We start from the raw sequence: 11,241 nt of genomic DNA, 5'->3' as shown, positions 1-11,241 counted from the left end.
GGGGCTACCTATCAAAGAACTATGACAGCCATTTTTCATGATCTCATCCATAGCATTTTGGAGGATTATGTGGATGATATCTTGGTCAAGTCTCATACCTTCATGGATCATCTTGCTGACCTAGAGAAAGTCTTTGATAGGTTAGCCAAATATCATCTCATGCTGAATCCCAAGAAATGTGTCTTTGGGGTCATAGCTGGCAAGCTTCTAGGCTTCATAGTTTCTAAATGAGGTATAGAGATCGACCCCAAGAAGGTAAGGGCTATCTTAGACATGCCTCCTCCCCAGACACTGCGACAACTTCACTCTTTTCAAGGAAAGCTCCAATCTATTCGGTGCTTCATCTCCCAGCTTGCAGATAAGTGTACACCATTTTCACATTTACTGAAGAAGGATGAGAAATTCAAGTGGGATCCTTTATGTTAGCGCAGCTTCAACCATCTCAAGCAGTATCTCATCAATCCCCCTATCTTGGTTCCACCAGTTCTTGGTCATCCCCTGATTTTGTACATATCAGCAACACCTACTGCTCTAGGGGCACTTCTAGCATAGCTTGATGACTACAACAGAGAAAGAGCCATCTACTACATCAGTAGAACCCTAGTTGGTTATGAAATCAATTACACTCCGATGGAAAAATCTTGTTCGGCAGTTTTTTTCTCAACTCAAAAGCTTCGCCATTACATGCTAAGTCATACCATCCAACTAGTCTCCAAGATTGACCCTCTCAAGTATATGCTCTCTAGAACAAAACTTAGAGGCCGTTTGGCCAAATGGGTTATGCTCCTTAGTGAATTTGACATCCAGTATGTGGATAGAAAGGCAACCAAAGGGCAAGCTATAACAGATCACCTAGCTGATGCACCTCTAATAGATGCTTATCCATTGATCACAGAATTTCCAGATGAGCATATTTGTCTAATTGAAGAACAACCCCCATGGAAACTTTATTTTGATGGCTCATACACATCTCATGGATTAGGGGCAGGAATATTGTTGGTCACACCTCAAGGAGATTACATTCCAAAAGCCTTCAAGCTACAATTCCCTAGCACCAACAATATAGCTGAATATGAGACCCTCATAGTAGGATTAAAGATAGCTATAGAATGGAACATTGTTGAGCTACAAATCTTTGGCGATTCTCAGCTCATCATCAAGCAATCCCTAAATCAAACCAAAGATGAAAAGCTATTACCCTACAAAGAGCTAGTTGATCATCTAACCCAACATTTTACAAAGCTTTAGTTTACACAAGTGCCTCGAATACAGAACAAAGTAGCAGATGCTATGGCTACTATAGGCTCGCTCTTGGAAATTCCCCAAGCAACTACACAGTATGAGTTTTTAGTGGAGCATCTCCTCACACCTGCCTATGCGAATGAGGATTCAAACCGTGTTTGTATCTTGGTTGGTCCCCAATCCCCTTGGTACCATGAGATTCACGCTTACCTTAACGATGGTATCATATCCCCTCACCTCACACGTACCCAATGCCAGAACCTCATCTGAAAATCATCCCGCTATGTTATCATAGCCAATACCCTATATCATCGGGGTTATCACGATACTCTCTCTCGATGTTTAGACCAAAATGAGGCCGCGATGGTGTTAAAGGAAGTACACTCTGGACTTTGCGGTGCCCACACGAGTGGTATTGTCCTAGCGCGACAAATCCTTAGAGCAGGCTACTATTGGCCTACCATTGAAGAAGACTCCTGTGACTTTGTCAGAAAGTGTCTCCCATGTCAGCAGCATGCAAATCTTGTGCACGCTCTAGCACAGGATCTACAGCCTATTGCACCACCTTGGCCTTTCGCTTGTTGGGGCCTTGATCTAGTTGGAACTATCACACCCCTCTCATCTGATGGACATAAATGGATAATAACAGCTATAGACTATTTCACTAAATGGGTGGAAGCAGTCCCCCTAGTCTTAGCTACAGGAGTTCAGGTCTCCAAGTTTATCTTGTACCACATTGTTTGCCGCTTCGGCATCCCATCCACCATCTTCACCGACCATGGAGGTAACTTTGAAAATCTCAACATGGAAGAATTATGCACTTCCCTCTACATCCATCACCGCTTTTCTAACCCATATTTCCCACAAGGTAACAGCTAGGCAGAGGCAACTAACAAATCCCTCCTCAAAATTCTAAAGAAAGTTGTCAATGATTCTGGCCGTGATTGGCACCTACAAATAAATCCAGCCCTATGGGCCTATCGAAATTCCTTCCGTACATCCACAGGCACAACTCCATACTCCCTAGTCTATGGTGCCAAAGTGGTACTACCTATAGAGGTTGAACTTACCTCCTTGTGCATATCTTTGCAAGGGCAAATATCAGATGAAGAATATAGAGTAGCTCGACTCACCCAGCTAGATCTCTTAGACGAGAAGCGACAACAAGCCTATGATCATCTCATAGTCTATCAAACTCATCTTAAAAGGAATTTCAACAAGAAGGTGCTTCCACGAAACTTTCAGCCAGGTGACATGGTCCTCAAAGAAAACATGAAAGTCCAAGTAGATCGAGAAAAGAAAGGCAAGTTTGAACCTACATGGCTTGGTCCTTATGTTGTCACTGCTTCCTTTGGCTCCGGAGCTTATCAGCTATCTACACCAGAAGGAGAACTCTTGAATGATCCTACTAACATCATTCATCTCAATAAGTTCTATGCTTGAAGATTCTTGGTATACCCAGCTTTTGAAAAATACAAAAGAAAAAAATAGTAAAGAGAAATAAGCGTCCAATGGTGAAAACTTGGCAATTCAAGCACCTTGGATAGGTACCTTGGTGAAAACCTGGTAATTTAGGTGCCTTGTGTACTAAAGACTAATCCATTATCTATCACTATCCTATCCCTCATCCATTCACCCACCATCCCATAAGACACACTTGCTTGTTCCCTTGGTGTTCCAACCAAATATCCAAAATCTGATGAAGCTTGTAAATACCTCTTGTACAGCTTGTAAATCTTGTACCAAAGCTTGTATTATACCTTGTAAATTTTGTACCATACCCTGTCTATCTGAATCTTGTCCAAGGTTTGTACCATACTCCAGCCTATAAATAATCCTGTATCCTAGCTTGTATACTATCACGTGCACACACAAAACCCCATTTTCACTTAAGCTTTTCTCAAACCATCTACCTATCCACCTATCACCTATTATAGACATCCCATCCTTCACAAACATTTCCATCTCACAAAAACCAAAACATGAACAAACTTGTACATTTGTAACATATCTTGGTCCATCAGCTTGTACATCCTCTTTAGCTTAGTACCATTGTATCTATCCAGCGTTTGTGTCAGTTCATCCTTGATCAGCATCTTGCACCCATCACACATCTTGGTTAGCTATTCCAACGCATCCTTTAGCTAGATTTCCTATCACCAAAGTGTTATCTTTCTTAGTTCAGCTTGCCAGACGCATCACTCATCCAAATCCACAAGCTTCGGTGCTCTTCGATAGGTCCTTGCAAGATATAGCTTTCCTCATGTCTGATCTTGGTCTGTTAGTACCTTGTCCTACCCATCTCGTTGGCAAATGACTCTCTTTTGGATTTTCACTTTCTTTTGATATGCGATCTTCTCTTTTGGGTCTTGAAGTATCTTTTCCAAGCAATCTCCTTGTTCCCTCCTCAAGGTTTCCATGATCTTCCATATCATGGTATCCTGCGAATGGGGCGATTAGAGTGTAAGGTCTTGATTAGGTCTTTTGTTTGTTTTTCTTTTCTGCTTGTGGGTTCTCTAGTGTCGTTTCCACACTACTTCCTCTAGGATTCATGTGTGATGTTGGGGCAATCCTTGCGTGTTTGTTTTGAGTTAGTTTGTTAGTCCTTTGGACGGTTGGTGAAAAGGCCTTGATGTTCTTGGTAACCTTGGAAATTAACCAATAGTCCTATAGCAAATCTAGTGCTCAACTACATGGTGGTACTTCTCTTTGAAGTATCCCCCCACTCAAAAAGCTTCAATGGTTTTCCTTCATCTCCATTATCCCCCATCCATATCTAGTATCCGTCTCTCCTACCCCAGCTTATGCATCAGTATCTCTTTGAATCACTCATCACTCTTAGCTTTAGGGATCCACAATCCTAGTCTTAGGGATCCACTAATCCAAATCAATGCACCAAGTCTCATCTTTCGAGATCCACAATCCTAGTCTTAGGGATCTCCGAAACCCATCTTCCACCAATCTGACTCTTTGAAATCATGTTGCATCAGCTTTATAATCCCCTCATCCATCTCCCTATCCTGGATTCCTTTTTATAGCGCTCTACTCCTTCATCCTCCACCTTCCCTAAAGTCTTAAGCTTGCTTCCTCTTCTGCATCTGATTCTCCTTTATCATTCTCCCATAGTGAGAGTTTGAGCTAATTCAGCCCCTTCTCTTTGCCAATTTGAGTTTCCTTGCTCATCCGAGATTCTTGTACTTTTCAAGAAGCCATTGAGCCTCGCTTTCTCTCCCTGCTACCTTCTTAAGGGGGCATCTCACAGTCCATTCTCTCCTCTTCTGCTCTAGCCTTGGGCATCTTATTTTCTTATCTTTGATGCCATGCCACTTGCAGCATCACATCAAAGAGGGGCAAAATGTAGACACCTAAAAACCTTTAGACAATAAAGTATTTTTATTTTTTGAAAAAATCCCTGATGACATCATCATTTATTAATTAATTAATTTTTATGCCATTAAATCCCTTTATCTTAATTAAAAATATTTAATTAAGGAATCCCTCCAAAAAATGTTTAAATCTTATTTAAACATTATTTCCTTATTTATTAATTATTTAATTAATAAATTGACCAAAAATCCTAAAATAAATAAAAAATTTATTTTTTGTCCAAAACTTGGCCAATTTCCTTATGACCAATAACCTCTTCCAAAATCTTCTAATCCTTCTTTAATTTCGATTAAAGGCTAATCCCATCATTTCCTACCCCTAATCCCAACTCAAAATATTTAATTAAGATTAAATATTAATCCTCATGTTTATTAAAAAAGTTTTAATAAATATCTCCTCAACCCAAACCCTTGAAATAAATAAAACTTTATTTATTTCCTAAAAATCTAATTTATCCTCATCCTAAGAAGTTCTAGACTCTTCTAGAAAGTCTTCATCCTCATCCTAGGAAATTCTAGACTATTCTAGAAAGTCTTTATCCTCATCCAAAGTCTAGACTCTTCTAGAATATGTCTTTAAACCTAATCCTAATCCCCTCCTAACCTTGTCACATTCCCTAAACATGGGTTAAAACTTACTAACCCAAGCCAAAGTTAACAAATATCTCCTCCATCACCCACCCTCATTAAATGCCACCCACTTGCCTATCCCTAAGCTAATCCTAAACCATCCTAATCCATCCTCTAATCATTTGCACAAGCCTAAACAAGCTTAAAACCTTCCTAATCAAGCCCAAGTCGAAATTGCTCTCATCACCCTCAAAATATCTCAACCATAAAACTTTATGAAGTCCACTAGGTCATAAATGACTCTTACAAGCCCTTTTATTGCTCTTACAAGTCATTATGAGGGTCTTTATGAAGATTTTATCCCTTGAGCCTCCTTTGTTGACTCATCCTTCCCCTTTCCTCCATCCTCTCACCATGTGACATGTGTCACTCCTTGATTGGCTATAAGGAAGCACAATCCATGTGCTCTCTTCTCATGCAATCTGAGCCCTCCATGAGCTTTTTTCCATCCTTGCATCTTAGCCCTCAATCCCTCAAGCCTCTTGCCTATAAATTGGATCCTTCCCCTTTGCAAAATAACACAATCCATGAAGTAAAGTCATAATGCCATTTTGAGAAGCCATTTTACATCAAAACCATACACTCACACCCAAATTCCAACTCCATTTGAAGCCCTTTTTGAAGCATAAGCTTGAGCATACATCCTATCTATTTAGACAAAGCTACTCAACAAGAGAGCTTCTCATTGAGAGAGCCCATTAATGGCTCATATTCTCAATTGAGAGCTCATCTTATTCTATCTTGAAGTTTATGAATTTTGTTTAGTTTGTAGAAGCTTTATTTAAATTTGGTTTCTATTAGCATACTAACATTGCTCATATACAGTGGGTATTTAGAAATAAGCTAAATGAAGATGGAAAAGTTTCAAGAAACAAATTAAAATTTTTGTGCAAAGTCTATTCTCAAGAAGAAGTTATTGATTATGGTGAGACTTTTTCTCTTGTAGAAAGACTAGAAGGTGTTAGAATTTTACTAGCATATGTAGCACATAGAGGATGTAAAGTGTATCAAATGGATGTTAAATTTGCATCCTTGAATGGAATTCGTGATGAAGAAGTCTACATTGAACAACTAGACAGTTTTGTAGATCCTAGCAAAAGAGACATGGTTTATTACACAAAGCATTATATGGTCTCAAGAAAGCTCCCAGAGCTTGGTATGAAAGACTTCATAATTACTTGGTACAAATTAGCTTTTAAAGAATAAATGATAACAATAGTCTATATATCAAAGAAGGACCATACAAGAAGATTGTGTTGGTAGAAAAATTTGTTGATGATACTTTATTGATAGGAAATGATGACTTGTGCAAAGCATTTTCAAAAGAGATGAATAAAGAATTTGAGATGTCCATGTTTGGTGAGATAAAATTCTTTTTTGGAATGCAGATATAGAATACCAAAAATGGTATCTACATCACTCAATCTAAGTACATCAAGGAGATATTGAATAATTTTGGAATGGAAGATTCAAGACTAGTTGGAACTGCTATGTCTACTGGACATAAGCTCTCCAAAAATGATAATTCCAAAGAAGTAGATCAGACCACATATAGATCAATGATTGGAAAATTGTAGTATGTAGTACATACAAGGCTTGATATTGCTCTAGTAGTTGGAAATGGTGGTAAGATTCTTAGAAAATCCTAAAGAAAATCACATGATGGAAATCAAGAGAATCATGAGATATTTGAAAGGTACTAAAGACTATGGCTTATGGTATAAACTTGGAGGCAATTTGGACTTGAAAGTATTTATTAATGCGGATTGGGTAGGAAGTCTTGATGATAGAAAAAGCACTAGTGGTGAAGCTTTATTTCTTGGTAAAAGACTAGTGTCTTGGACAAGCAAGAAACAAAATTGAATCTCTCAATCTATAGCAGAGGCAAAATATTTGGTAGTAGTAGTTAATTATTCTAACATTGTTTAGTTCAAACAATTGTTGGAAGGAATGACAATAGAGATCAAGGATCCTATAGTCATATGCTATGATAACACCAGTGCAATAAATATATCAAAGAATCTAGCAATGCATAACAATTCAAAGTACATTGCTATAAAATATCACTTCTTAAGAGAGTTGGTGCAGGACAAAGAAGTAAGATTGGAATATGTGAATACAAAAGAATAGATTGCAAACATATTCACCAAGCCACTACCTAAGGATGCATTTCTATATCTTAGAAGTAAGCTAGAGGTCATTCCCTTATCTGAAGTTCACTAAATAAAGCTTAGTGAAGCATCAAAAAGAGCTAAGTTGAAGATCAATTAGTTGGTACATAATTGATAAGGGCATATTGCAAATGAATCAATACTCAAGGTACATTGATATTAATAGTGTTGTTGTCTTTGGTATGTGTTGTCAAAGAGAGAGAAGTTTACTATCATATCTCATAAATTTTTTTTGTCATTCCAAAGAAGGAGAAGTTTTCTATAAGAGGAAGAAAGTTCTATGAATGAACTTGGAAGAAGTTGTTGTAGACAAATGAAAAATCCAGTGAAAGGAAGAGCTCATACTAATAGAGGGAGTTCTCAAGATCAAATCCAAAATTTCATTGTGCTATGACATGTTGTGTTTCCATCAATGCCAAAGAGGGAGATTTTTGGATATAATTGATTAATTGTGTATTGTCTTTGATATTACAAAAATTTCATATCATTATTAGTTAGTATATGTTGAGCTCACTTAGGCAGTGAAGGCAATTTTCTATGTCTACCGAGCATTCCTATAGTTGCCTAGTTCAGAAGGCAGTGTCTACCAAGTTCACTTAGGCATCAAAGAAAAGCTTGCAAAAGATGAGTGTTAATCGAGCTCACTCGATTAATGAAGAAAAGTTGGATGGAACTAGTGCTAACTGAGCTCACTCGGTTGCCAAAGGATCTTTACAAGTTTTCAATGTTAGCCAAGATTCTATTGGTTAACACAAGAAATCACTTTTGAGTTAGTTTCTACTAAGCTAGGTCAGCTAATGAAGGATTTTCTTATTTTGGCATATTAAGCTCAATTGATTTATCTATTGGTTCTAGCCAACTAATATGATGAATATTAATTATTCTAAGTTGTATTTGAGTTGAATTGATAATATGAAAGATATAAGTACAAGGTCAAGTTGTGGATTCAAAAGTGTACAAGAATGAAGATGTTATGAATCTATTGAAGATGAAGAGAGGAAGCAAATTTGAAGGATAATAAAAATATTCGATCAGGAAGGATCAAGTATAAGCTAGAACAAACATCTATAATTAGCAATTCAATTGCATCCAAATCAGTTCATCTCATTGTTACTCTCTAACCATTGTAGCAATGATCTAAATCTCCTAATAGAGTTGGCTTAACAACTATTTGTAAATCCTCTAACAAGGTGGCAGTTCTATTGAATTGTCTCAAGACCTCTAACAAGGTCACTCCTAATAGGGTGATTAAATCCTTTAATAGGGTCACACCTAACAGTGTGTTTTTTAACCTTAAATAGGGTTGGCTCCTAACAGGGCTCACTTTAGAAGAGTGAAAATAGTAACTAGTTATAATTGGTGGTTTTTCCCAAATTGGGTTTCTACGTTAATCCTGGTGTCAAATATGTTCATGCTATTTTTTTTTAATTTGTTTGCAACTAAGTTAAAGTAATGGTAATCATTGATAACATTTAAGGTTTTGTATAATCAATAACTATCAAGTTACATCTGTTTATGTGTGTTTATTGAGCATCAATAGTGTTCAATTTTCAATTTGTATCTTGTATTGACATCTAAGGGATCTGAGATTTATTTTAGTAGTAACTGATTCACCCCTCCCCTCTTAGTTACTCCTCTTATATTTCCAACAAGATTTAGGTCAACGTATTCCTAAGAATTTGTATAATAAAGTTGATGTTAAGTGGAAGGGGGCATTATATACTAAAAGATAGACTAGGGAGATCACGTTAGCACAAAAAATACCAAATTTAGGGAGGACACATATGTCTATAACCTTGTATGATTTTGTGAATAAATTTATGCCTAAGGAGAGGGCTTGAAAAATCTTGAAGAATAAAGGTCATGAAGAGGAGCAAGAGAGTATAAGTATATGGAAGGAAGCATTTGGGTTTCTTATTCCTTTGGCCAATAGAGAAGAAGAAGAAGTAGAAGAAGGAAGAGGAGGATGGAACAATAGAAGTTTCTAAACTTGTAGAAGAAATTAGACAATTGGTAGAAGGGTGTGAGCAACAAGATGGTTTCACAATTGAGGACATTCCTAATTCATCTCCATAGAATGAGAATGTATTAACTAAGGATGATATAAATAATGCTACACAAGATTCCTTAGATCCCTCCCTACCATGCACCAATCTAGTCTTATTAAAAGTGTAGGATTATATAACAATTGAGAGTATAAGACATATTAATGGTTTCAATTATACATTAGTTACATCAATTTCTAACATGAGTGTCAAAAAATAGGGCAAGGCAATAATTGTGATTCCATAATTTACACATGTTACTAATGTCAAACTAGATCAGAACAACGTAGAAGCAAAGAAAGGAAAAAAAGAGATAGAGAAACCTAAAGAACAAGAGACTATCCAAGCTCATTTTCAATGATTGAGTTCTATACCTAAAAAGACCTTAACTATTACACCTATCCAACATGTTAAATCAACTCAAAGGGAGAAGTAACATGGATTGAGTGCAAAGGTAAAATAATTGCAGATATCACTACCTAGTGATAACACCCCTCAATCTCAAATGATGACACAACAAGATGATATATTAGAGGAGCCAACAAGTTAGGTGAAGTCATAAAATTTCCTATGTATGAATTAAACAACATGACATTGGTGTAGATGGAAGAATTGCAAACCTTTCTATGTTGCAAGACAAAGCAAGAACAATTGAGGAGAGAACACAGAAATAAACATATATTGCATAGTAAAAAAGATATTTTCTTGATGCATTTGAAATTGCTGATGTTAATATGCAACATCCAATTTTGGACTAGTTAGTATATATAGTTTTAGATTATGGTAAAAACAAGTTTTGAAGGGACCCCAAAACCCTTTCACATCCTCAAAAAAGGAAAAAACAAGCCATCCAATAGGAAAGAGCCCATAAACCTTGTAAAAAGTAGAACCAAAATTAGGTGTTACAGGGACCTGAAACCACTAAAAAAGTCTAGATAAAGTACCTAAGTTTTACAAGGACCTAGAATTGACAGTACAAGTTAAACTAAAAAGCTTGAAAACAGGACCAAACCTAGGAACCAAAAGAACCAGCCAGCAAACAGGACCAGAATAGTAACCCGACCAGAAAAGAAGACCCAGGAAACTATTGTAGTTTCATAATCATCTTCACAGCCTCCTTACCAATCTTAGCCATGTCTTTGATGCAATTAGCAACCAAAGAAGCAGTAGCAATCAAAGTTTTCTTCCTCAAACTCTATCTTGTCCTCTTGCTAGGACCCTTCGAAGATATGGTTCCTTCATTAACTCTTTTGACCAATGTCACCGTAGTTGCATAGATGCTTGAGGTTACTTGCTCCATTTTTGTTCCACTTTCCTTGATGAGCACTCTAAGATTCTACTCATAATCCTTTACTTTTTTTGGGATATCTCCCATTTGCACCTCCATGTGTTGAATAATAGCCCGATCAGCCTCCTGGTTTTGTTGCAAGGTATCCACTTTCTTCTTTAGCCCCATTATTTCATTATATAATGAAGAATTTACCTAAAGGAAAGAATTAGCTTTTTTTTTAGCAGAGTGAAGGAAGGAGATTTTGGTTTCTCTTCTCGGGGAGTCACCCACGTCATCAACAGTGGTGTGTGGTAAGGGGCCAACTTTATCAATATGAATCCCTCCATCCAATGGCTCCTCCTCACTAGACTCTGCTTGAATATGGTGGCTCTAGCCCTCCTTATCATGTCCCTCAGTCTCCTTAACAGGAGTGGAAGCTTTCCCCATATTTTCCTCCTCACTCAAAATGGCTAGATCATCAATTAAATTTTCTTTCT

The sequence above is a fragment of the Cupressus sempervirens genome, chromosome 3 (assembly GCF_028749045.1).
Source record: "Cupressus sempervirens isolate cs-2001-9-10 chromosome 3, ASM2874904v1, whole genome shotgun sequence".
NCBI lineage: Eukaryota > Viridiplantae > Streptophyta > Pinopsida > Cupressales > Cupressaceae > Cupressus > Cupressus sempervirens.
Note: the sequence above shows the minus strand (reverse complement) of the source record.